Source organism: Maylandia zebra, linkage group LG3, assembly GCF_041146795.1.
Source record: "Maylandia zebra isolate NMK-2024a linkage group LG3, Mzebra_GT3a, whole genome shotgun sequence".
NCBI lineage: Eukaryota > Metazoa > Chordata > Actinopteri > Cichliformes > Cichlidae > Maylandia > Maylandia zebra.
This window is the reverse complement of record NC_135169.1, coordinates 51479836-51501566: the sequence shown is the minus strand read 5'-3', so window position 1 is coordinate 51501566 and position 21731 is coordinate 51479836. Positions and strand designations below refer to the sequence as shown.

At 57.4% G+C, this 21731-nt stretch overlaps 12 non-coding genes and 1 pseudogene across 12 annotated transcripts; all 13 read right to left on the bottom strand.

Annotated features, from left to right (window-relative positions):
* Positions 1–59: 59 nt before the first annotated feature.
* On the bottom strand, positions 60–178 carry LOC143417398 (5S ribosomal RNA). Its single transcript, XR_013097619.1, has one exon. It is a non-coding gene; the product is annotated as a 5S ribosomal RNA (ribosomal RNA).
* A 582-nt stretch (positions 179–760) lies between these two features.
* On the bottom strand, positions 761–879 carry LOC143417433 (5S ribosomal RNA). The gene has a single exon (XR_013097654.1). It is a non-coding gene; the product is annotated as a 5S ribosomal RNA (ribosomal RNA).
* A 1133-nt stretch (positions 880–2012) lies between these two features.
* Positions 2013–2131, bottom strand: LOC143417228 (5S ribosomal RNA). Its single transcript, XR_013097446.1, has one exon. It is a non-coding gene; the product is annotated as a 5S ribosomal RNA (ribosomal RNA).
* Positions 2132–2992: 861 nt separating this feature from the next.
* LOC143417669 (5S ribosomal RNA) lies at positions 2993–3111 on the bottom strand. The gene has a single exon (XR_013097816.1). It is a non-coding gene; the product is annotated as a 5S ribosomal RNA (ribosomal RNA).
* Positions 3112–4323: 1212 nt separating this feature from the next.
* Positions 4324–4442, bottom strand: LOC143417704 (5S ribosomal RNA). Its single transcript, XR_013097852.1, has one exon. It is a non-coding gene; the product is annotated as a 5S ribosomal RNA (ribosomal RNA).
* A 2242-nt stretch (positions 4443–6684) lies between these two features.
* On the bottom strand, positions 6685–6803 carry LOC143417823 (5S ribosomal RNA). Its single transcript, XR_013097970.1, has one exon. It is a non-coding gene; the product is annotated as a 5S ribosomal RNA (ribosomal RNA).
* A 1534-nt stretch (positions 6804–8337) lies between these two features.
* LOC143417911 (5S ribosomal RNA) lies at positions 8338–8456 on the bottom strand. Its single transcript, XR_013098059.1, has one exon. It is a non-coding gene; the product is annotated as a 5S ribosomal RNA (ribosomal RNA).
* A 976-nt stretch (positions 8457–9432) lies between these two features.
* LOC143417668 (5S ribosomal RNA) lies at positions 9433–9551 on the bottom strand. The gene has a single exon (XR_013097815.1). It is a non-coding gene; the product is annotated as a 5S ribosomal RNA (ribosomal RNA).
* Positions 9552–11713: 2162 nt separating this feature from the next.
* On the bottom strand, positions 11714–11832 carry LOC143417375 (5S ribosomal RNA). Its single transcript, XR_013097596.1, has one exon. It is a non-coding gene; the product is annotated as a 5S ribosomal RNA (ribosomal RNA).
* Positions 11833–14395: 2563 nt separating this feature from the next.
* Positions 14396–14514, bottom strand: LOC143417667 (5S ribosomal RNA). Its single transcript, XR_013097814.1, has one exon. It is a non-coding gene; the product is annotated as a 5S ribosomal RNA (ribosomal RNA).
* A 1292-nt stretch (positions 14515–15806) lies between these two features.
* Positions 15807–15925, bottom strand: LOC143417931 (5S ribosomal RNA). The gene has a single exon (XR_013098079.1). It is a non-coding gene; the product is annotated as a 5S ribosomal RNA (ribosomal RNA).
* Positions 15926–17808: 1883 nt separating this feature from the next.
* LOC143417545 (5S ribosomal RNA) lies at positions 17809–17927 on the bottom strand (annotated as a pseudogene).
* Positions 17928–19966: 2039 nt separating this feature from the next.
* Positions 19967–20085, bottom strand: LOC143417195 (5S ribosomal RNA). Its single transcript, XR_013097412.1, has one exon. It is a non-coding gene; the product is annotated as a 5S ribosomal RNA (ribosomal RNA).
* Between the last annotated feature and the right edge of the window lie 1646 nt (positions 20086–21731).

Here is a 21731-nt window from a genome sequence, read left to right as displayed (position 1 = left end):
TGGTCTTTTAATACACCCCTTCTCTGGATCAAAAGCGGTTCAATGACATGAAAATGAAAGGCTTACAGCACCAGGTATTCCCAGGCAGTCTCCCATCCAAGTACTAACCAAGCCCAGCCCTGCTTAGCTTCCGACATCAGACGAGGTCGGGCGTGCTCAGGGTGGTATGGCCGTAAGCTGCTGGCCCCAGCACAATGTCTCAATTTATGGATTCAACTGATTAGGTGGCAATACCTGAAGTTACGAAGACAATCCTATAACCATACCTGCATGTTTGCATAATACCCTAACCCAAAGGCTCAGTTTGGCATTTATCTAACAGCACAGGCCCTGGATTGTTGAAGATGGCCTCTGGAACCAGCACAGGGCCTGGTGTGTTGTACATGGCCACAGCAAGCAGCACAGGGCCAGGTTTGGTGAAGATGGCCTCGGCCAGAAGCGCAGGGTCTGGTGTGATATGAGTGGCCTGAGCAAGAGCCACAGGCCCTGGTGTGGTGTAATTGGCCTCAATAGCAACTAAGGCCCTGGTGTGGTGTAGGTGGCCTCAGCCAGCAGCCACAGGCCCTGATGTGGTGTAAGTGGCCCCAGCCGGTCACTCAGGCCCTGGTGTGGTGTAGGTGGCATCAGCTAGCAGCACAAGACATTGGAAAAGAGCCAAAAGCAATGTCGTTAATGTGCCCTCATTAATGGGCAGCTGCTTTTGGTCTTTTAATACACCCCTTCTCTGGATCAAAAGCGGTTCAATGACATGAAAATGAAAGTCTTACAGCACCAGGTATTCCAAGGAAGTCTCCCATCCAAGTACTAACCAAGCCCAGCCCTGCTTAGCTTCCGAGATCAGACGAGGTCGGGCGTGCTCAGGGTGGTATGGCCGTAAGCTGCTGGCCCCAGCACAATGTCTCAATTTATGGATTCAAGTGATTAGGTGGCAAGTACCTGAAGTTACGAAGACAATCCTATAACCATACCTGCATGTTTGCATAATACCCTAACCCAAAGGCTCAGTTTAGCATTTATCCAACAGCACAGGCCCTGGATTGTTGAAGATGGCCTCAGGAACCAGAACAGGGCCTGGTGTGTTGTACATGGCCACAGCTAGCAGCACAGGGCCTGGTTTGGTGAAGATGGCCTCGGCCAGAAGCACAGGGTCTGGTGTGATATGAGTGGCCTGAGCCAGAGCCACAGGCCCTGGTGTGGTGTAAGTGGCCTCAGCCAGCAGCCACAGGCCCTGGTGTGGTGTAAGTGGCCTCAGCCAGCAGCCACAGGCCCTGGTGTGGTGTAAGTGGCCTCAGCCAGTGCCACAGGCCCTGGTGTGGTGTAATTGGCCTCAATAGCAACTAAGGCCCTGGTGTGGTGTATGTGGCCTCAGCCAGCAGCCACAGGCCCTGGTGTGGTGTACATGGCCACAGCCAGCAGCCACAGGCCCTGGTGTGGTGTAAGTGGCCTCAGCCAGTGCCACAGGCCCTGGTGTGGTGTAAGTGGCCTGAGCAAGAGCCACAGACCCTGGTGTGGTGTAATTGGCCTCAATAGCAACTAATGCCCTGGTGTGGTGTAGGTGGCCTCAGCCAGCAGCCACAGGCCCTGGTGTGGTGTAAGTGGCCTCAATAGCAACTAATGCCCTGATGTGGTGTAAGTGGCCTCAGCCAGCAGCCACAGGCCCTGGTGTGGTGTAAGTGGCCTGACCAAGAGCCACAGACCCTGGTGTGGTGTAATTGGCCTCAATAGCAACTAAGGCCCTGGTGTGGTGTAGGTGGCCTCAGCCAGCAGCCACAGGCCCTGGTGTGGTGTAAGTGGCCTCAGCCAGCAGCCACAGGCCCTGATGTGGTGTAAGTGGCCCCAGCCGGTCACTCAGTCCCTGGTGTGGTGTAGGTGGCATCAGCTAGCAGCACAAGACATTGGAAAACAGCCAAAAGCAATGTCGTTAATGTGCCCTCATTAATGGGCAGCTGCTTTTGGTCTTTTAATACACCCCTTCTCTGGATCAAAAGCGGTTCAATGACATGAAAATGAAAGGCTTACAGTACCAGGTATTCCCAGGCAGTCTCCCATCCAAGTACTAACCAAGCCCAGCCCTGCTTAGCTTCCGAGATCAGACGAGGTCGGGCGTGCTCAGGGTGGTATGGCCGTAAGCTGCTGGCCTCAGCACAATGTCTCAATTTATGGATTCAAGTGATTAGGTGGCAAGTACCTGAAGTTACGAAGACAATCCTTTAACCATACCTGCATGTTTGCATAATACCCTAACCCAAAGGCTCAGTTTGGCATTTATCTAACAGCACAGGCCCTGGATTGTTGAAGATGGCCTCTGGAACCAGCACAGGGCCTGGTGTGTTGTACATGGCCACAGCAAGCAGCACAGGGCCAGGTTTGGTGAAGATGGCCTTGGCCAGAAGCACAGGGTCTGGTGTGATATGAGTGGCCTGAGCAAGAGCCACAGGCCCTGGTGTGGTGTAAGTGGCCTCAGCCAGAAGCCACAGGCCCTGGTGTGGTGTAGGTGGCCTCAGCCAGCAGCCACAGGCCCTTGTGTGGTGTAAGTGGCCTCAGCCAGCAGCCACAGGCCCTGGTGTGGTGTAAGTGGCCTCAGCCAGCAGCCACAGGCCCTGGTGTGGTGTAAGTGGCCTCAGCCAGCAGCCACAGGCCCTGGTGTGGTGTAAGTGGCCTGAGCAAGAGCTACAGACCCTGGTGTGGTGTAATTGGCCTCAATAGCAACTAAGGCCCTGGTGTGGTGTAGGTGGCCTCAGCCAGCAGCCACAGGCCCTGGTGTGGTGTAAGTGGCCTCAGCCAGAGCCACAGGCCCTGATGTGGTGTAAATGGCCCCAGCCGGTCACTCAGGCCCTGGTGTGGTGTAGGTGGCATCAGCTAGCAGCACAAGACATTGGAAAACAGCCAAAAGCAATGTCGTTAATGTGCCCTCATTAATGGGCAGCTGCTTTTGGTCTTTTAATACACCCCTTCTCTGGATCAAAAGCGGTTCAATGACATGAAAATGAAAGGCTTACAGCACCAGGTATTCCCAGGCAGTCTCCCATCCAAGTACTAACCAAGCCCAGCCCTGCTTAGCTTCCGAGATCAGACGAGGTCGGGCGTGCTCAGGGTGGTATGGCCGTAAGCTGCTGGCCCCAGCACAATGTCTCAATTTATGGATTCAAGTGATTAGGTGGCAAGTACCTGAAGTTACGAAGACAATCCTATAACCATACCTGCATGTTTGCATAATACCCTAACCCAAAGGCTCAGTTTAGCATTTATCCAACAGCACAGGCCCTGGATTGTTGAAGATGGCCTCAGGAACCAGAACAGGGCCTGGTGTGTTGTACATGGCCACAGCTAGCAGCACAGGGCCTGGTTTGGTGAAGATGGCCTCGGCCAGAAGCACAGGGTCTGGTGTGATATGAGTGGCCTGAGCCAGAGCCACAGGCCCTGGTGTGGTGTAAGTGGCCTCAGCCAGCAGCCACAGGCCCTGGTGTGGTGTAAGTGGCCTCAGCCAGCAGCCACAGGCCCTGGTGTGGTGTAAGTGGCCTCAGCCAGTGCCACAGGCCCTGGTGTGGTGTAATTGGCTTCAATAGCAACTAAGGCCCTGGTGTGGTGTATGTGGCCTCAGCCAGCAGCCACAGGCCCTGGTGTGGTGTACATGGCCACAGCCAGCAGCCACAGGCCCTGGTGTGGTGTAAGTGGCCTCAATAGCAACTAAGGCCCTGGTGTGGTGTAAGTGGCCTCAGCCAGCAGCCACAGGCCTTGGTGTGGTGTAAGTCGCCTCATCCAGCAGCCACAGGCCCTGGTGTGGTGTAAGTGGCCTCAGCCAGCAGCCACAGGCCCTGGTGTGGTGTAAGTGGCCTCAGCCAGTGCCAGAGGCCCTGGTGTGGTGTAATTGGCCTCAATAGCAACTAAGGCCCTGGTGTGGTGTATGTGGCCTCAGCCAGCAGCCACAGGCCCTGGTGTGGTGTAAGTGGCCTCAGAAGCAAATAAGGCCGTGGTGTGGTGTAAGTGGCCTCAGCCAGCAGCCACAGGCCCTGGTGTGGTGTAAGTGGCCTGAGCAAGAGCCACAGACCCTGGTGTGGTGTAATTGGCCTCAATAGCAACTAAGGCCCTGGTGTGGTGTAGGTGGCCTCATCCAGCAGCCACAGGCCTTGGTGTGGTGTAAGTGGCCCCAGCCGGTCACTCAGGTCCTGGTGTGGTGTAGGTGGCATCAGCTAGCAGCACAAGACATTGGAAAACAGCCAAAAGCAATGTCGTTAATGTGCCCTCATTAATGGGCAGCTGCTTTTGGTCTTTTAATACACCCCTTCTCTGGATCAAAAGCGGTTCAGTGACATGAAAATGAAATGCTTACAGCACCAGGTATTCCCAGGCGGTCTCCCATCCAAGTACTAACCAAGCCCAGCCCTGCTTAGCTTCCGAGATCAGACGAGGTCGGGCGTGCTCAGGGTGGTATGGCCGTAAGCTGCTGGCCCCAGCACAATGTCTCAATTTATGGATTCAACTGATTAGGTGGCAAGTACCTGAAGTTACGAAGACAATCCTTTAACCATACCTGCATGTTTGCATAATACCCTAACCCAAAGGCTCAGTTTAGCATTTATCTAACAGCACAGGCCCTGGTGTGTTGTACATGGCCACAGCTAGCAGCACAGGGCCTGGTTTGGTGAAGATGGCCTCGGCCAGAAGCGCAGGGCCTGGTGTGATGTGAGTGGCCTGAGCAAGAGCCACAGGCCCTGGTGTGGTGTAAGTGGCCTCAGCCAGAAGCCACAGGCACTGGTGTGGTGTAAGTGGCCTCAGCCAGCAGCCACAGGCCCTGGTGTGGTGTAAGTGGCCTCAGCCAGCAGCCACAGGCCCTGGTGTGGTGTAAATGGCCTCAGCCAGCAGCCACAGGCCCTGGTGTGGTGTAAGTGGCCTCAGCCAGAGCCACAGGCCCTGGTGTGGTGTAAGTGGCCTCAGCCAGTGCCACAGGCCCTGGTGTGGTGTAAGTGGCCTGAGCAAGAGCCACAGACCCTGGTGTGGTGTAATTGGCCTCAATAGCAACTAATGCCCTGGTGAGGTGTAGGTGGCCTCAGCCAGCAGCCACAGGCCCTGGTGTGGTGTAAGTGGCCTCAGCCAGTGCCACAGGCCCTGGTGTGGTGTAAGGGGCCTCAATAGCAACTAATGCCCTGGTGTGGTGTAAGTGGCCTCAGCCAGCAGCCACAGGCACTGGTGTGGTGTAAGTGGCCTCAGCCAGCAGCCACAGGCCCTGGTGTGGTGTAAGTGGCCTCAGCCAGCAGCCACAGGCCCTGGTGTGGTGTAAGTGGCCTGAGCCAGCTGCCACAGGCCCTGGTGTGGTGTAAGTGGCCTCAGCCAGAAGCCACAGGCACTGGTGTGGTGTAAGTGCCCTCAGCCAGCAGCCACAGGCCCTGGTGTGGTGTAAGTGACCTCAGCCAGCAGCCACAGGCCCTGGTGTGGTGTAAGTGGCCTCAGCCAGCAGCCACAGGCCCTGGTGTGGTGTAAGTGGCCTCAGCCAGTGCCACAGGCCCTGGTGTGGTGTAAGTGGCCTGAGCAAGAGTCACAGACCCTGGTGTGGTGTAATTGGCCTCAATAGCAACTAATGCCCTGGTGTGGTGTAGGTGGCCTCAGCCAGCAGCCACAGGCCCTGGTGTGGTGTAAGTGGCCTCAGCCAGTGCCACAGGCCCTGGTGTGGTGTAAGGGGCCTCAATAGCAACTAATGCCCTGGTGTGGTGTAAGTGGCCTCAGCCAGCAGCCACAGGCACTGGTGTGGTGTAAGTGCCCTCAGCCAGCAGCCACAGGCCCTGGTGTGGTGTAAGTGGCCTGAGCAAGAGCCACAGGCCCTGGTGTGGTGTAAGTGGCCTCAGCCAGAAGCCACAGGCACTGGTGTGGTGTAAGTGCCCTCAGCCAGCAGCCACAGGCACTGGTGTGGTGTAAGTGACCTCAGCCAGCAGCCACAGGCCCTGGTGTGGTGTAAGTGGCCTCAGCCAGCAGCCACAGGCCCTGGTGTGGTGTAAGTGGCCTCAGCCAGAAGCCACAGGCACTGGTGTGGTGTAAGTGCCCTCAGCCAGCAGCCACAGGCACTGGTGTGGTGTAAGTGACCTCAGCCAGCAGCCACAGGCCCTGGTGTGGTGTAAGTGGCCTCAGCCAGCAGCCACAGGCCCTGGTGTGGTGTAAGTGGCCTCAGCCAGTGCCACAGGCCCTAGTGTGGTGTAAGTGGCCTGAGCAAGAGTCACAGACCCTGGTGTGGTGTAATTGGCCTCAATAGCAACTAATGCCCTGGTGTGGTGTAGGTGGCCTCAGCCAGCAGCCACAGGCCCTGGTGTGGTGTAAGTGGCCTCAGCCAGTGCCACAGGCCCTGATGTGGTGTAAGTGGCCTGAGCAAGAGCCACAGACCCTGGTGTGGTGTAATTGGCCTCAATAGCAACTAATGCCCTGGTGTGGTGTAAGTGGCCTCAGCCAGCAGCCACAGGCCCTGGTGTGGTGTAAGTGGCCTCAGCCAGCAGCCACAGGCCCTGATGTGGTGTAAGTGGCCCCAGCCGGTCACTCAGGCCCTGGTGTGGTGTAGGTGGCATCAGCTAGCAGCACAAGACATTGGAAAACAGCCAAAAGCAATGTCGTTAATGTGCCCTCATTAATGGGCAGCTGCTTTTGGTCTTTTAATACACCCCTTCTCTGGATCAAAAGCGGTTCAATGACATGAAAAAGAAAGGCTTACAGCACCAGGTATTCCCAGGGAGTCTCCCATCCAAGTACTAACCAAGCCCAGCCCTGCTTAGCTTCCGAGATCAGACGAGGTCGGGCGTGCTCAGGGTGGTATGGCCGTAAGCTGCTGGCCCCAGCACAATGTCTCAATTTATGGATTCAACTGATTAGGTGGCAAGTACCTGAAGTTACGAAGACAATCCTTTAACCATACCTGCATGTTTGCATAATACCCTAACCCAAAGGCTCAGTTTAGCATTTATCTAACAGCACAGGCCCTGGATTGTTGAAGATGGCCTCAGGAACCAGCACAGGGCCTGGTGTGTTGTACATGGCCACAGCTAGCAGCACAGGGCCTGGTTTGGTGAAGATGGCCTCGGCCAGAAGCGCAGGGCCTGGTGTGATGTGAGTGGCCTGAGCAAGAGCCACAGGCCCTGGTGTGGTGTAAGTGGCCTCAGCCAGAAGCCACAGGCACTGGTGTGGTGTAGGTGGCCTCAGCCAGCAGCCACAGTCCCTGGTGTGGTGTAAGTGGCCTCAGGCAGCAGCCACAGGCCCTGGTGTGGTGTAAGTGGCCTCAGCCAGCAGCCACAGGCCCTGGTGTGGTGTAAGTGGCCTCAGCCAGCAGCCACAGGCCCTGGTGTGGTGTAAGGGGCCTCAATAGCAACTAATGCCCTGGTGTGGTGTAAGTGGCCTCAGCCAGCAGCCACAGGCACTGGTGTGGTGTAAGTGCCCTCAGCCAGCAGCCACAGGCCCTGGTGTGGTGTAAGTGGCCTGAGCAAGAGCCACAGGCCCTGGTGTGGTGTAAGTGGCCTCAGCCAGAAGCCACAGGCACTGGTGTGGTGTAAGTGCCCTCAGCCAGCAGCCACAGGCACTGGTGTGGTGTAAGTGACCTCAGCCAGCAGCCACAGGCCCTGGTGTGGTGTAAGTGGCCTCAGCCAGCAGCCACAGGCCCTGGTGTGGTGTAAGTGGCCTCAGCCAGAAGCCACAGGCACTGGTGTGGTGTAAGTGCCCTCAGCCAGCAGCCACAGGCACTGGTGTGGTGTAAGTGACCTCAGCCAGCAGCCACAGGCCCTGGTGTGGTGTAAGTGGCCTCAGCCAGCAGCCACAGGCCCTGGTGTGGTGTAAGTGGCCTCAGCCAGTGCCACAGGCCCTGGTGTGGTGTAAGTGGCCTGAGCAAGAGTCACAGACCCTGGTGTGGTGTAATTGGCCTCAATAGCAACTAATGCCCTGGTGTGGTGTAGGTGGCCTCAGCCAGCAGCCACAGGCCCTGGTGTGGTGTAAGTGGCCTCAGCCAGTGCCACAGGCCCTGATGTGGTGTAAGTGGCCTGAGCAAGAGCCACAGACCCTGGTGTGGTGTAATTGGCCTCAATAGCAACTAATGCCCTGGTGTGGTGTAAGTGGCCTCAGCCAGCAGCCACAGGCCCTGGTGTGGTGTAAGTGGCCTCAGCCAGCATCCACAGGCCCTGATGTGGTGTAAGTGGCCCCAGCCGGTCACTCAGGCCCTGGTGTGGTGTAGGTGGCATCAGCTAGCAGCACAAGACATTGGAAAACAGCCAAAAGCAATGTCGTTAATGTGCCCTCATTAATGGGCAGCTGCTTTTGGTCTTTTAATACACCCCTTCTCTGGATCAAAAGCGGTTCAATGACATGAAAATGAAAGGCTTACAGCACCAGGTATTCCCAGGTAGTCTCCCATCCAAGTACTAACCAAGCCCAGCCCTGCTTAGCTTCCGAGATCAGACGAGGTCGGGCATGCTCAGGGTGGTATGGCCGTAAGCTGCTGGCCCCAGCACAATGTCTCAATTTATGGATTCAACTGATTAGGTGGCAAGTACCTGAAGTTACGAAGACAATCCTTTAACCATACCTGCATGTTTGCATAATACCCTAACCCAAAGGCTCAGTTTAGCATTTATCTAACAGCACAGGCCCTGGATTGTTGAAGATGGCCTCAGGAACCAGCACAGGGCCTGGTGTGTTGTACATGGCCACAGCTAGCAGCACAGGGCCTGGTTTGGTGAAGATGGCCTCGGCCAGAAGCGCAGGGCCTGGTGTGATGTGAGTGGCCTGAGCAAGAGCCACAGGCCCTGGTGTGGTGTAAGTGGCCTCAGCCAGAAGCCACAGGCACTGGTGTGGTGTAAGTGGCCTCAGCCAGCAGCCACAGGCCCTGGTGTGGTGTAAGTGGCCTCAGCCAGCAGCCACAGGCCCTGGTGTGGTGTAAGTGGCCTCAGCCAGCAGCCACAGGCCCTGGTGTGGTGTAAGTGGCCTCAGCCAGAGCCACAGGCCCTGGTGTGGTGTAAGTGGCCTCAGCCAGTGCCACAGGCCCTGGTGTGGTGTAAGTGGCCTGAGCAAGAGCCACAGACCCTGGTGTGGTGTAATTGGCCTCAATAGCAACTAATGCCCTGGTGTGGTGTAGGTGGCCTCAGCCAGCAGCCACAGGCCCTGGTGTGGTGTAAGTGGCCTCAATAGCAACTAATGCCCTGGTGTGGTGTAAGTGGCCTCAGCCAGCAGCCACAGGCCCTGGTGTGGTGTAAGTGGCCTGAGCAAGAGCCACAGACCCTGGTGTGGTGTAATTGGCCTCAATAGCAACTAAGGCCCTGGTGTGGTGTAGGTGGCCTCAGCTAGCAGCACAAGACATTGGAAAACAGCCAAAAGCAATGTCGTTAATGTGCCCTCATTAATGGGCAGCTGCTTTTGGTCTTTTAATACACCCCTTCTCTGGATCAAAAGCGGTTCAATGACATGAAAATGAAAGGCTTACAGCACCAGGTATTCCCAGGCAGTCTCCCATCCAAGTACTAACCAAGCCCAGCCCTGCTTAGCTTCCGAGATCAGACGAGGTCGGGCGTGCTCAGGGTGGTATGGCCGTAAGCTGCTGGCCCCAGCACAATGTCTCAATTTATGGATTCAACTGATTAGGTGGCAAGTACCTGAAGTTACGAAGACAATCCTTTAACCATACCTGCATGTTTGCATAATACCCTAACCCAAAGGCTCAGTTTAGCATTTATCTAACAGCACAGGCCCTGGATTGTTGAAGATGGCCTCAGGAACCAGCACAGGGCCTGGTGTGTTGTACATGGCCACAGCTAGCAGCACAGGGCCTGGTTTGGTGAAGATGGCCTCGGCCAGAAGCGCAGGGCCTGGTGTGATGTGAGTGGCCTGAGCAAGAGCCACAGGCCCTGGTGTGGTGTAAGTGGCCTCAGCCAGAAGCCACAGGCACTGGTGTGGTGTAAGTGGCCTCAGCCAGCAGCCACAGTCCCTGGTGTGGTGTAAGTGGCCTCAGCCAGCAGCCACAGGCCCTGGTGTGGTGTAAATGGCCTCAGCCAGCAGCCACAGGCCCTGGTGTGGTGTAAGTGGCCTCAGCCAGTGCCACAGGCCCTGGTGTGGTGTAAGTGGCCTGAGCAAGAGCCACAGACCCTGGTGTGGTGTAATTGGCCTCAATAGCAACTAATGCCCTGGTGTGGTGTAGGTGGCCTCAGCCAGCAGCCACAGGCCCTGGTGTGGTGTAAGTGGCCTCAGCCAGTGCCACAGGCCCTGGTGTGGTGTAAGGGGCCTCAATAGCAACTAATGCCCTGGTGTGGTGTAAGTGGCCTCAGCCAGCAGCCACAGGCCCTGGTGTGGTGTAAGTGACCTCAGCCAGCAGCCACAGGCCCTGGTGTGGTGTAAGTGGCCTCAGCCAGCAGCCACAGGCCCTGGTGTGGTGTAAGTGGCCTCAGCCAGTGCCACAGGCCCTGGTGTGGTGTAAGTGGCCTGAGCAAGAGTCACAGACCCTGGTGTGGTGTAATTGGCCTCAATAGCAACTAATGCCCTGGTGTGGTGTAGGTGGCCTCAGCCAGCAGCCACAGGCCCTGGTGTGGTGTAAGTGGCCTCAGCCAGCAGCCACAGGCCCTGGTGTGGTGTAAGGGGCCTCAATAGCAACTAATGCCCTGGTGTGGTGTAGGTGGCCTCAGCCAGCAGCCACAGGCCCTGGTGTGGTGTAAGGGGCCTCAATAGCAACTAATGCCCTGGTGTGGTGTAAGTGGCCTCAGCCAGCAGCCACAGGCACTGGTGTGGTGTAAGTGCCCTCAGCCAGCAGCCACAGGCCCTGGTGTGGTGTAAGTGGCCTCAGCCAGCAGCCACAGGCCCTGGTGTGGTGTAAGTGGCCTGAGCAAGAGCCACAGGCCCTGGTGTGGTGTAAGTGGCCTCAGCCAGAAGCCACAGGCACTGGTGTGGTGTAAGTGCCCTCAGCCAGCAGCCACAGGCACTGGTGTGGTGTAAGTGACCTCAGCCAGCAGCCACAGGCCCTGGTGTGGTGTAAGTGGCCTCAGCCAGCAGCCACAGGCCCTGGTGTGGTGTAAGTGGCCTCAGCCAGAAGCCACAGGCACTGGTGTGGTGTAAGTGCCCTCAGCCAGCAGCCACAGGCACTGGTGTGGTGTAAGTGACCTCAGCCAGCAGCCACAGGCCCTGGTGTGGTGTAAGTGGCCTCAGCCAGCAGCCACAGGCCCTGGTGTGGTGTAAGTGGCCTCAGCCAGCAGCCACAGGCCCTGGTGTGGTGTAAGTGGCCTGAGCAAGAGTCACAGACCCTGGTGTGGTGTAATTGGCCTCAATAGCAACTAATGCCCTGGTGTGGTGTAGGTGGCCTCAGCCAGCAGCCACAGGCCCTGGTGTGGTGTAAGTGGCCTCAGCCAGTGCCACAGGCCCTGATGTGGTGTAAGTGGCCTGAGCAAGAGCCACAGACCCTGGTGTGGTGTAATTGGCCTCAATAGCAACTAATGCCCTGGTGTGGTGTAAGTGGCCTCAGCCAGCAGCCACAGGCCCTGGTGTGGTGTAAGTGGCCTCAGCCAGCAGCCACAGGCCCTGATGTGGTGTAAGTGGCCCCAGCCGGTCACTCAGGCCCTGGTGTGGTGTAGGTGGCATCAGCTAGCAGCACAATACATTGGAAAACAGCCAAAAGCAATGTCGTTAATGTGCCCTCATTAATGGGCAGCTGCTTTTGGTCTTTTAATACACCCCTTCTCTGGATCAAAAGCGGTTCAATGACATGAAAATGAAAGGCTTACAGCACCAGGTATTCCCAGGTAGTCTCCCATCCAAGTACTAACCAAACCCAGCCCTGCTTAGCTTCCGAGATCAGACGAGGTCGGGCATGCTCAGGGTGGTATGGCCGTAAGCTGCTGGCCCCAGCACAATGTCTCAATTTATGGATTCAACTGATTAGGTGGCAAGTACCTGAAGTTACGAAGACAATCCTTTAACCATACCTGCATGTTTGCATAATACCCTAACCCAAAGGCTCAGTTTAGCATTTATCTAACAGCACAGGCCCTGGATTGTTGAAGATGGCCTCAGGAACCAGCACAGGGCCTGGTGTGTTGTACATGGCCACAGCTAGCAGCACAGGGCCTGGTTTGGTGAAGATGGCCTCGGCCAGAAGCGCAGGGCCTGGTGTGATGTGAGTGGCCTGAGCAAGAGCCACAGGCCCTGGTGTGGTGTAAGTGGCCTCAGCCAGAAGCCACAGGCACTGGTGTGGTGTAAGTGGCCTCAGCCAGCAGCCACAGTCCCTGGTGTGGTGTAAGTGGCCTCAGCCAGCAGCCACAGGCCCTGGTGTGGTGTAAGTGACCTCAGCCAACAGCCACAGGCCCTGGTGTGGTGTAAGTGGCCTCAGCCAGCAGCCACAGGCCCTGGTGTGGTGTAAGGGGCCTGAGCCAGCTGCCACAGGCCCTGGTGTGGTGTAAGTGGCCTCAGCCAGAAGCCACAGGCACTGGTGTGGTGTAAGTGCCCTCAGCCAGCAGCCACAGGCCCTGGTGTGGTGTAAGTGACCTCAGCCAGCAGCCACAGGCCCTGGTGTGGTGTAAGTGGCCTCAGCCAGCAGCCACAGGCCCTGGTGTGGTGTAAGTGGCCTCAGCCAGTGCCACAGGCCCTGGTGTGGTGTAAGTGGCCTGAGCAAGAGTCACAGACCCTGGTGTGGTGTAATTGGCCTCAATAGCAACTAATGCCCTGGTGTGGTGTAGGTGGCCTCAGCCAGCAGCCACAGGCCCTGGTGTGGTGTAAGTGGCCTCAGCCAGTGCCACAGGCCCTGGTGTGGTGTAAGGGGCCTCAATAGCAACTAATGCCCTGGTGTGGTGTAAGTGGCCTCAGCCAGCAGCCACAGGCCCTGGTGTGGTGTAAGTGGCCTCAGCCAGCAGCCACAGGCCCTGGTGTGGTGTAAGTGGCCTGAGCAAGAGCCACAGGCCCTGGTGTGGTGTAAGTGGCCTCAGCCAGAAGCCACAGGCACTGGTGTGGTGTAAGTGACCTCAGCCAGCAGCCACAGGCCCTGGTGTGGTGTAAGTGGCCTCAGCCAGCAGCCACAGGCCCTGGTGTGGTGTAAGTGGCCTCAGCCAAAAGCCACAGGCACTGGTGTGGTGTAAGTGCCCTCAGCCAGCAGCCACAGGCACTGGTGTGGTGTAAGTGACCTCAGCCAGCAGCCACAGGCCCTGGTGTGGTGTAAGTGGCCTCAGCCAGTGCCACAGGCCCTGGTGTGGTGTAAGTGGCCTGAGCAAGAGTCACAGACCCTGGTGTGGTGTAATTGGCCTCAATAGCAACTAATGCCCTGGTGTGGTGTAAGTGGCCTCAGGAAGCAGCCACAGGCCCTGGTGTGGTGTAAGTGGCCTGAGCAAGAGCCACAGGCCCTGGTGTGGTGTAAGTGGCCTCAGCCAGAAGCCACAGGCACTGGTGTGGTGTAAGTGGCCTCAGCCAGCAGCCACAGTCCCTGGTGTGGTGTAAGTGGCCTCAGCCAGCAGCCACAGGCCCTGGTGTGGTGTAAATGGCCTCAGCCAGCAGCCACAGGCCCTGGTGTGGTGTAAGTGGCCTCAGCCAGAGCCACAGGCCATGGTGTGGTGTAAGTGGCCTCAGCCAGCAGCCACAGGCCCTGGTGTGGTGTAAATGGCCTCAGCCAGCAGCCACAGGCCCTGGTGTGGTGTAAGTGGCCTCAGCCAGAGCCACAGGCCCTGGTGTGGTGTAAGTGGCCTGAGCAAGAGCCACAGACCCTGGTGTGGTGTAATTGGCCTCAATAGCAACTAATGCCCTGGTGTGGTGTAAGTGGCCTCAGCCAGCAGCCACAGGCACTGGTGTGGTGTAAGTGACCTCAGCCAGCAGCCACAGGCCCTGGTGTGGTGTAAGTGGCCTCAGCCAGCAGCCACAGGCCCTGGTGTGGTGTAAGTGGCCTCAGCCAGAAGCCACAGGCACTGGTGTGGTGTAAGTGCCCTCAGCCAGCAGCCACAGGCACTGGTGTGGTGTAAGTGACCTCAGCCAGCAGCCACAGGCCCTGGTGTGGTGTAAGTGGCCTCAGCCAGCAGCCACAGGCCCAGGTGTGGTGTAAGTGGCCTCAGCCAGTGCCACAGGCCCTGGTGTGGTGTAAGTGGCCTGAGCAAGAGTCACAGACCCTGGTGTGGTGTAATTGGCCTCAATAGCAAATAATGCCCTGGTGTGGTGTAGGTGGCCTCAGCCAGCAGCCACAGGCCCTGGTGTGGTGTAAGTGGCCTCAGCCAGCAGCCACAGGCCCTGATGTGGTGTAAGTGGCCCCAGCTGGTCACTCAGGCCCTGGTGTGGTGTAGGTGGCATCAGCTAGCAGCACAAGACATTGGAAAACAGCCAAAAGCAATGTCGTTAATGTGCCCTCATTAATGGGCAGCTGCTTTTGGTCTTTTAATACACCCCTTATCTGGATCAAAAGCGGTTCAATGGCATGAAAATGAAAGGCTTACAGCACCAGGTATTCCCAGGCAGTCTCCCATCCAAGTACTAACCAAGCCCAGCCCTGCTTAGCTTCCGAGATCAGACGAGGTCGGGCGTGCTCAGGGTGGTATGGCCGTAAGCTGCTGGCCCCAGCACAATGTCTCAATTTATGGATTCAACTGATTAGGTGGCAAGTACCTGAAGTTACGAAGACAATCCTTTAACCATACCTGCATGTTTGCATAATACCCTAACCCAAAGGCTCAGTTTAGCATTTATCTAACAGCACAGGCCCTGGATTGTTGAAGATGGCCTCAGGAACCAGCACAGGGCCTGGTGTGTTGTACATGGCCACAGCTAGCAGCACAGGGCCTGGTGTGATGTGAGTGGCCTGAGCCAGAAGCCACAGGCACTGGTGTGGTGTAAGTGGCCTCAATAGCAACTAATGCCCTGGTGTGGTGTAGGTGGCCTCAGCCAGCAGCCACAGGCCCTGGTGTGGTGTAAGTGGCCTCAGCCAGTGCCACAGGCCATGGTGTGGTGTAAGGGGCCTCAATAGCAACTAATGCCCTGGTGTGGTGTAAGTGGCCTCAGCCAGCAGCCACAGGCACTGGTGTGGTGTAAGTGCCCTCAGCCAGCAGCCACAGGCCCTGGTGTGGTGTAAGTGGCCTCAGCCAGCAGCCACAGGCCCTGGTGTGGTGTAAGTGGCCTCAGCCAGCAGCACAGGCCCTGGTGTGGTGTAAGTGGCCTGAGCAAGAGCCACAGGCCCTGGTGTGGTGTAAGTAGCCTCAGCCAGAAGCCACAGGCACTGGTGTGGTGTAAGTGCCCTCAGCCAGCAGCCACAGGCCCTGGTGTGGTGTAAGTGACCTCAGCCAGCAGCCACAGGCCCTGGTGTGGTGTAAGTGGCCTCAGCCAGCAGCCACAGGCCCTGGTGTGGTGTAAGTGGCCTCAGCCAGTGCCACAGGCCCTGGTGTGGTGTAAGTGGCCTGAGCAAGAGTCACAGACCCTGGTGTGGTGTAATTGGCCTCAATAGCAACTAATGCCCTGGTGTGGTGTAGGTGGCCTCAGCCAGCAGCCACAGGCCCTGGTGCGGTGTAAGTGGCCTCAGCCAGTGCCACAGGCCCTGGTGTGGTGTAAGTGGCCTGAGCAAGAGCCACAGACCCTGGTGTGGTGTAATTGGCCTCAATAGCAACTAATGCCCTGGTGTGGTGTAAGTGGCCTCAGCCAGCAGCCACAGGCCCTGGTGTGGTGTAAGTGGCCCCAGCCGGTCACTCAGGCCCTGGTGTGGTGTAGGTGGCATCAGCTAGCAGCACAAGACATTGTAAAACAGCCAAAAGCAATGTCGTTAATGTGCCATCATTAATGGGCAGCTGCTTTTGGTCTTTTAATACACCCCTTCTCTGGATCAAAAGCGGTTCAATGACATGAAAATGAAAGGCTTACAGCACCAGGTATTCCCAGGTAGTCTCCCATCCAAGTACAAACCAAGCCCAGCCCTGCTTAGCTTCCGAGATCAGACGAGGTCGGGCGTGCTCAGGGTGGTATGGCCGTAAGCTGCTGGCCCCAGCACAATGTCTCAATTTATGGATTCAACTGATTAGGTGGCAAGTACCTGAAGTTACGAAGACAATCCTTTAACCATACCTGCATGTTTGCATAATACCCTAACCCAAAGGCTCAGTTTAGCATTTATCTAACAGCACAGGCCATGGATTGTTGAAGATGGCCTCAGGAACCAGCACAGGGCCTGGTGTGTTGTACATGGCCACAGCTAGCAGCACAGGGCCTGGTTTGGTGAAGATGGCCTCGGCCAGAAGCGCAGGGCCTGGTGTGATGTGAGTGGCCTGAGCAAGAGCCACAGGCCCTGGTGTGGTGTAAGTGGCCTCAGCCAGAAGCCACAGGCACTGGTGTGGTGTAAGTGGCCTCAGCCAGCAGCCACAGGCCCTGGTGTGGTGTAAGTGGCCTCAGCCAGCAGCCACAGGCCCTGGTGTGGTGTAAGTGGCCTCAGCCAGAGCCACAGGCCCTGGTGTAGTGTAAGTGGCCTCAGCCAGTGCCACAGGCCCTGGTGTGGTGTAAGTGGCCTGAGCAAGAGCCACAGACCCTGGTGTGGTGTAATTGGCCTCAATAGCAACTAATGCCCTGGTGTGGTGTAGGTGGCCTCAGCCAGCAGCCACAGGCCCTGGTGTGGTGTAAGGGGCCTCAATAGCAACTAATGCCCTGGTGTGGTGTAAGTGGCCTCAGCCAGCAGCCACAGGCACTGGTGTGGTGTAAGTGGCCTCAGCCAGCAGCCACAGGCCCTGGTGTGGTGTAAGTGGCCTCAGCCAGCAGCCACAGGCCCTGGTGTGGTGTAAGTGGCCTGAGCCAGCAGCCACAGGCCCTGGTGTGGTGTAAGTGGCCTCAGCCAGAAGCCACAGGCACTGGTGTGGTGTAAGTGCCCTCAGCCAGCAGCCACAGGCCCTGGTGTGGTGTAAGTGACCTCAGCCAGCAGCCACAGGCCCTGTTGTGGTGTAAGTGGCCTCAGCCAGCAGCCACAGGCCCTGGTGTGGTGTAAGTGGCCTCAGCCAGCAGCCACAGGCCCTGGTGTGGTGTAAGTGGCCTCAGCCAGCAGCCACAGGCCCTGGTGTGGTGTAAGTGGCCTGAGCAAGAGTCACAGACCCTGGTGTGGTGTAATTGGCCTCAATAGCAACTAATGCCCTGGTGTGGTGTAGGTGGCCTCAGCCAGCAGCCACAGGCCCTGGTGTGGTGTAAGTGGCCTCAGCCAGTGCCACAGGCCCTGGTGTGGTGTAAGTGGCCTCAATAGCAACTAATGCCCTGGTGTGGTGTAAGTGGCCTCAGCCAGCAGCCACAGGCACTGGTGTGGTGTAAGTCGTCTCAGCCAGCAGCCACAGGCCCTGGTGTGGTGTAAGTGGCCTCAGCCAGAGCCACAGGCCCTGGTGTGGTGTAAGTGGCCTCAGCCAGTGCCACAGGCCCTGGTGTGGTGTAAGTGGCCTGAGCAAGAGCCACAGACCCTGGTGTGGTGTAAGTGGCCTCAATAGCAACTAATTCCCTGGTGTGGTGTAGGTGGCCTCAGCCAGCAGCCACAGGCCCTGGTGTGGTGTAAGTGGCCTCAATAGCAACTAATTCCCTGGTGTGGTGTAAGTGGCCTGAGCAAGAGCCACAGGCACTGGTGTGGTGTAAGTGGCCTCAGCCAGCAGCCACAGGCCCTGTGTGGTGTACGTGGCCTCAGCCAGCAGCCACAGGCCCTGATGTGGTGTAAGTGGCCCCAGCCGGTCACTCAGGCCCTGGTGTGGTGTAGGTGGCATCAGCTAGCAGCACAAGACATTGGAAAACAGCCAAAAGCAATGTCGTTAATGTGCCCTCATTAATGGGCAGCTGCTTTTGGTCTTTTAATACACCCCTTCTCTGGATCAAAAGCGGTTCAAAGACATGAAAATGAAAGGCTTACAGCACCAGGTATTCCAAGGAAGTCTCCCATCCAAGTACTAACCAAGCACAGCCCTGCTTAGCTTCCGAGATCAGACGTGGTCGGGCATGCTCAGGGTGGTATGGCCGTAAGCTGCTGGCCACAGCACAATGTCTCAATTTATGGATTCAAGTGATTAGGTGGCAAGTACCTGGAGTTACGAAGACAATCCTATAACCATACCTGCATGTTTGCATAATACCCTAACCCAAAGGCTCAGTTTAGCATTTATCCAACAGCACAGGCCCTGGATTGTTGAAGATGGCCTCAGGAACCAGAACAGGGCCTGGTGTGTTGTACATGGTCACAGCTAGCAGCACAGGGCCTGGTTTGGTGAAGATGGCCTCGGCCAGAAGCACAGGGCCTGGTGTGATATGAGTGGCCTGAGCAAGAGCCACAGGCCCTGGTGTGGAGTAAGTGGCCTGAGCAAGAGCCACAGGCCCTGGTGTGGTGTAAGTGGCCTGAGCAAGAGCCACAGGCCCTGGTGTGGTGTAATTGGCCTCAATAGCAACTAAGGCCCTGGTGTGGTGTAAGTGGCCTCAGAAGCAAATAAGGCCGTGGTGTGGTGTAAGTGGCCTCAGCCAGAGCCACAGGCCCTGGTGTGGTGTAAGTGGCCTCAATAGCAACTAAGGCCCTGGTGTGGTGTAAGTGGCCTCATCCAGCAGCCACAGGCCTTGGTGTGGTGTAAGTCGCCTCATCCAGCAGCCACAGGCCCTGGTGTGGTGTAAGTGGCCTGAGCAAGAGCCACAGACCCTGGTGTGGTGTAATTGGCCTCAATAGCAACTAATGCCCTGGTGTGGTGTAGGTGGCCTCAGCCAGCAGCCACAGGCCCTGGTGTGGTGTAAGTGGCCTCAGCCAGCAACCATAGGGCCTGATGTGGTGTAAGTGGCCCCAGCCGGTCACTCAGGCCCTGGTGTGGTGTAAGTGGCCTGAGCAAGAGCAACAGGCCCTGGTGTGGTGTAATTGGCCTCAATAGCAACTAAGGCCCTGGTGTGGTGTAAGTGGCCTCAGAAGCAAATAAGGCCGTGGTGTGGTGTATGTGGCCTCAGCCAGCAGCCACAGGCCCTTGGTGTGGTGTAAGTGGCCTCAGCCAGCAGCCACAGGCCCTGGTGTGGTGTGGGTGGCCTCAGCCAGCAGCCACAGGCCCTTGGTGTGGTGTAAGTCGCCTCATCCAGCAGCCACCGGCCCTGATGTGGTGTAAGTGGCCTCAGCCAGAGCCACAGGCCCTGGTGTGGTGTAAGTGGCCTCAGCCAGAGCCACAGGGTCTGGTGTGATATGAGTGGCCTGAGCAAGAGCCACTGGCCCTGGTGTGGTGTAAGTGGCCTCAGCCAGCAGCCACAGGCCCTGGTGTGGTGTGGGTGGCCTCAGCCAGCAGCCACAGGCCCTTGGTGTGGTGTAAGTCGCCTCATCCAGCAGCCACAGGCCCTGATGTGGTGTAAGTGGCCTCAGCCAGCAGCCACAGGCCCTGGTGTGGTGTAAGTGGCCTCAATAGCAACTAATGCCCTGGTGTGGTGTAAGTGGCCTCAGCCAGCAGCCACAGGCCCTGGTGTGGTGTAAGTGGCCTCAGCCAGCAGCCACAGGCCCTGGTGTGGTGTAAGTGGCCTGAGCAAGAGCCACAGGCCCTGGTGTGGTGTAAGTGGCCTCAGCCAGAAGCCACAGGCACTGGTGTGGTGTAAGGGGCCTCAATAGCAACTAATGCCCTGGTGTGGTGTAAGTGACCTCAGCCAGCAGCCACAGGCCCTGGTGTGGTGTAAGTGGCCTCAGCCAGCAGCCACAGGCCCTGGTGTGGTGTAAGTGGCCTCAGCCAGTGCCACAGACCCTGGTGTGGTGTAATTGGCCTCAATAGCAACTAATGCCCTGGTGTGGTGTAAGTGGCCTCAGCCAGCAGCCACAGGCCCTGGTGTGGTGTAAGTGGCCTCAGCCAGCAGCCACAGGCCCTGATGTGGTGTAAGTGGCCCCAGCCGGTCACTCAGGCCCTGGTGTGGTGTAGGTGGCATCAGCTAGCAGCACAAGACATTGGAAAACAGCCAAAAGCAATGTCGTTAATGTGCCCTCATTAATGGGCAGCTGCTTTTGGTCTTTTAATACACCCCTTCTCTGGATCAAAAGCGGTTCAATGACATGAAAATGAAAGGCTTACAGCACCAGGTATTCCCAGGTAGTCTCCCATCCAAGTACTAACCAAGCCCAGCCCTGCTTAGCTTCCGAGATCAGACGAGGTCGGGCGTGCTCAGGGTGGTATGGCCGTAAGCTGCTGGCCCCAGCACAATGTCTCAATTTATGGATTCAACTGATTAGGTGGCAAGTACCTGAAGTTACGAAGACAATCCTTTAACCATACCTGCATGTTTGCATAATACCCTAACCCAAAGGCTCAGTTTAGCATTTATCTAACAGCACAGGCCCTGGATTGTTGAAGATGGCCTCAGGAACCAGCACAGGGCCTGGTGTGTTGTACATGGCCACAGCTAGCAGCACAGGGCCTGGTGTGATGTGAGTGGCCTGAGCCAGAAGCCACAGGCACTGGTGTGGTGTAAGTGGCCTCAGCCAGCAGCCACAGGCCCTGGTGTGGTGTAAGTGGCCTCAGCCAGCAGCCACAGGCCCTGGTGTGGTGTAAGTGGCCTCAGCCAGCAGCCACAGGCCCTGGTGTGGTGTAAGTGGCCTCAGCCAGCAGCCACAGGCCCTGGTGTGGTGTAAGTGGCCTCAGCCAGCAGCCACAGGCCCTGGTGTGGTGTAAGTGGCCTCAGCCAGAGCCACAGGCCCTGGTGTAGTGTAAGTGGCCTCAGCCAGTGCCACAGGCCCTGGTGTGGTGTAAGTGGCCTGAGCAAGAGCCACAGACCCTGGTGTGGTGTAATTGGCCTCAATAGCAACTAATGCCCTGGTGTGGTGTAGGTGGCCTCAGCCAGCAGCCACAGGCCCTGGTGTGGTGTAAGTGGCCTCAGCCAGTGCCACAGGCCCTGGTGTGGTGTAAGGGGCCTCAATAGCAACTAATGCCCTGGTGTGGTGTAAGTGGCCTCAGCCAGCAGCCACAGGCACTGGTGTGGTGTAAGTGCCCTCAGCCAGCAGCCACAGGCCCTGGTGTGGTGTAAGTGGCCTCAGCCAGCAGCCACAGGCCCTGGTGTGGTGTAAGTGGCCTCAGCCAGCAGCACAGGCCCTGGTGTGGTGTAAGTGGCCTGAGCAAGAGCCACAGGCCCTGGTGTGGTGTAAGTGGCCTCAGCCAGAAGCCACAGGCACTGGTGTGGTGTAAGTGCCCTCAGCCAGCAGCCACAGGCCCTGGTGTGGTGTAAGTGACCTCAGCCAGCAGCCACAGGCCCTGGTGTGGTGTAAGTGGCCTCAGCCAGCAGCCACAGGCCCTGGTGTGGTGTAAGTGGCCTCAGCCAGTGCCACAGGCCCTGGTGTGGTGTAAGTGGCCTGAGCAAGAGTCACAGACCCTGGTGTGGTGTAATTGGCCTCAATAGCAACTAATGCCCTGGTGTGGTGTAGGTGGCCTCAGCCAGCAGCCACAGGCCCTGGTGCGGTGTAAGTGGCCTCAGCCAGTGCCACAGGCCCTGGTGTGGTGTAAGTGGCCTGAGCAAGAGCCACAGACCCTGGTGTGGTGTAATTGGCCTCAATAGCAACTAATGCCCTGGTGTGGTGTAAGTGGCCTCAGCCAGCAGCCACAGGCCCTGGTGTGGTGTAAGTGGCCTCAGCCAGCAGCCACAGGCCCTGATGTGGTGTAAGTGGCCCCAGCCGGTCACTCAGGCCCTGGTGTGGTGTAGGTGGCATCAGCTAGCAGCACAAGACATTGTAAAACAGCCAAAAGCAATGTCGTTAATGTGCCATCATTAATGGGCAGCTGCTTTTGGTCTTTTAATACACCCCTTCTCTGGATCAAAAGCGGTTCAATGACATGAAAATG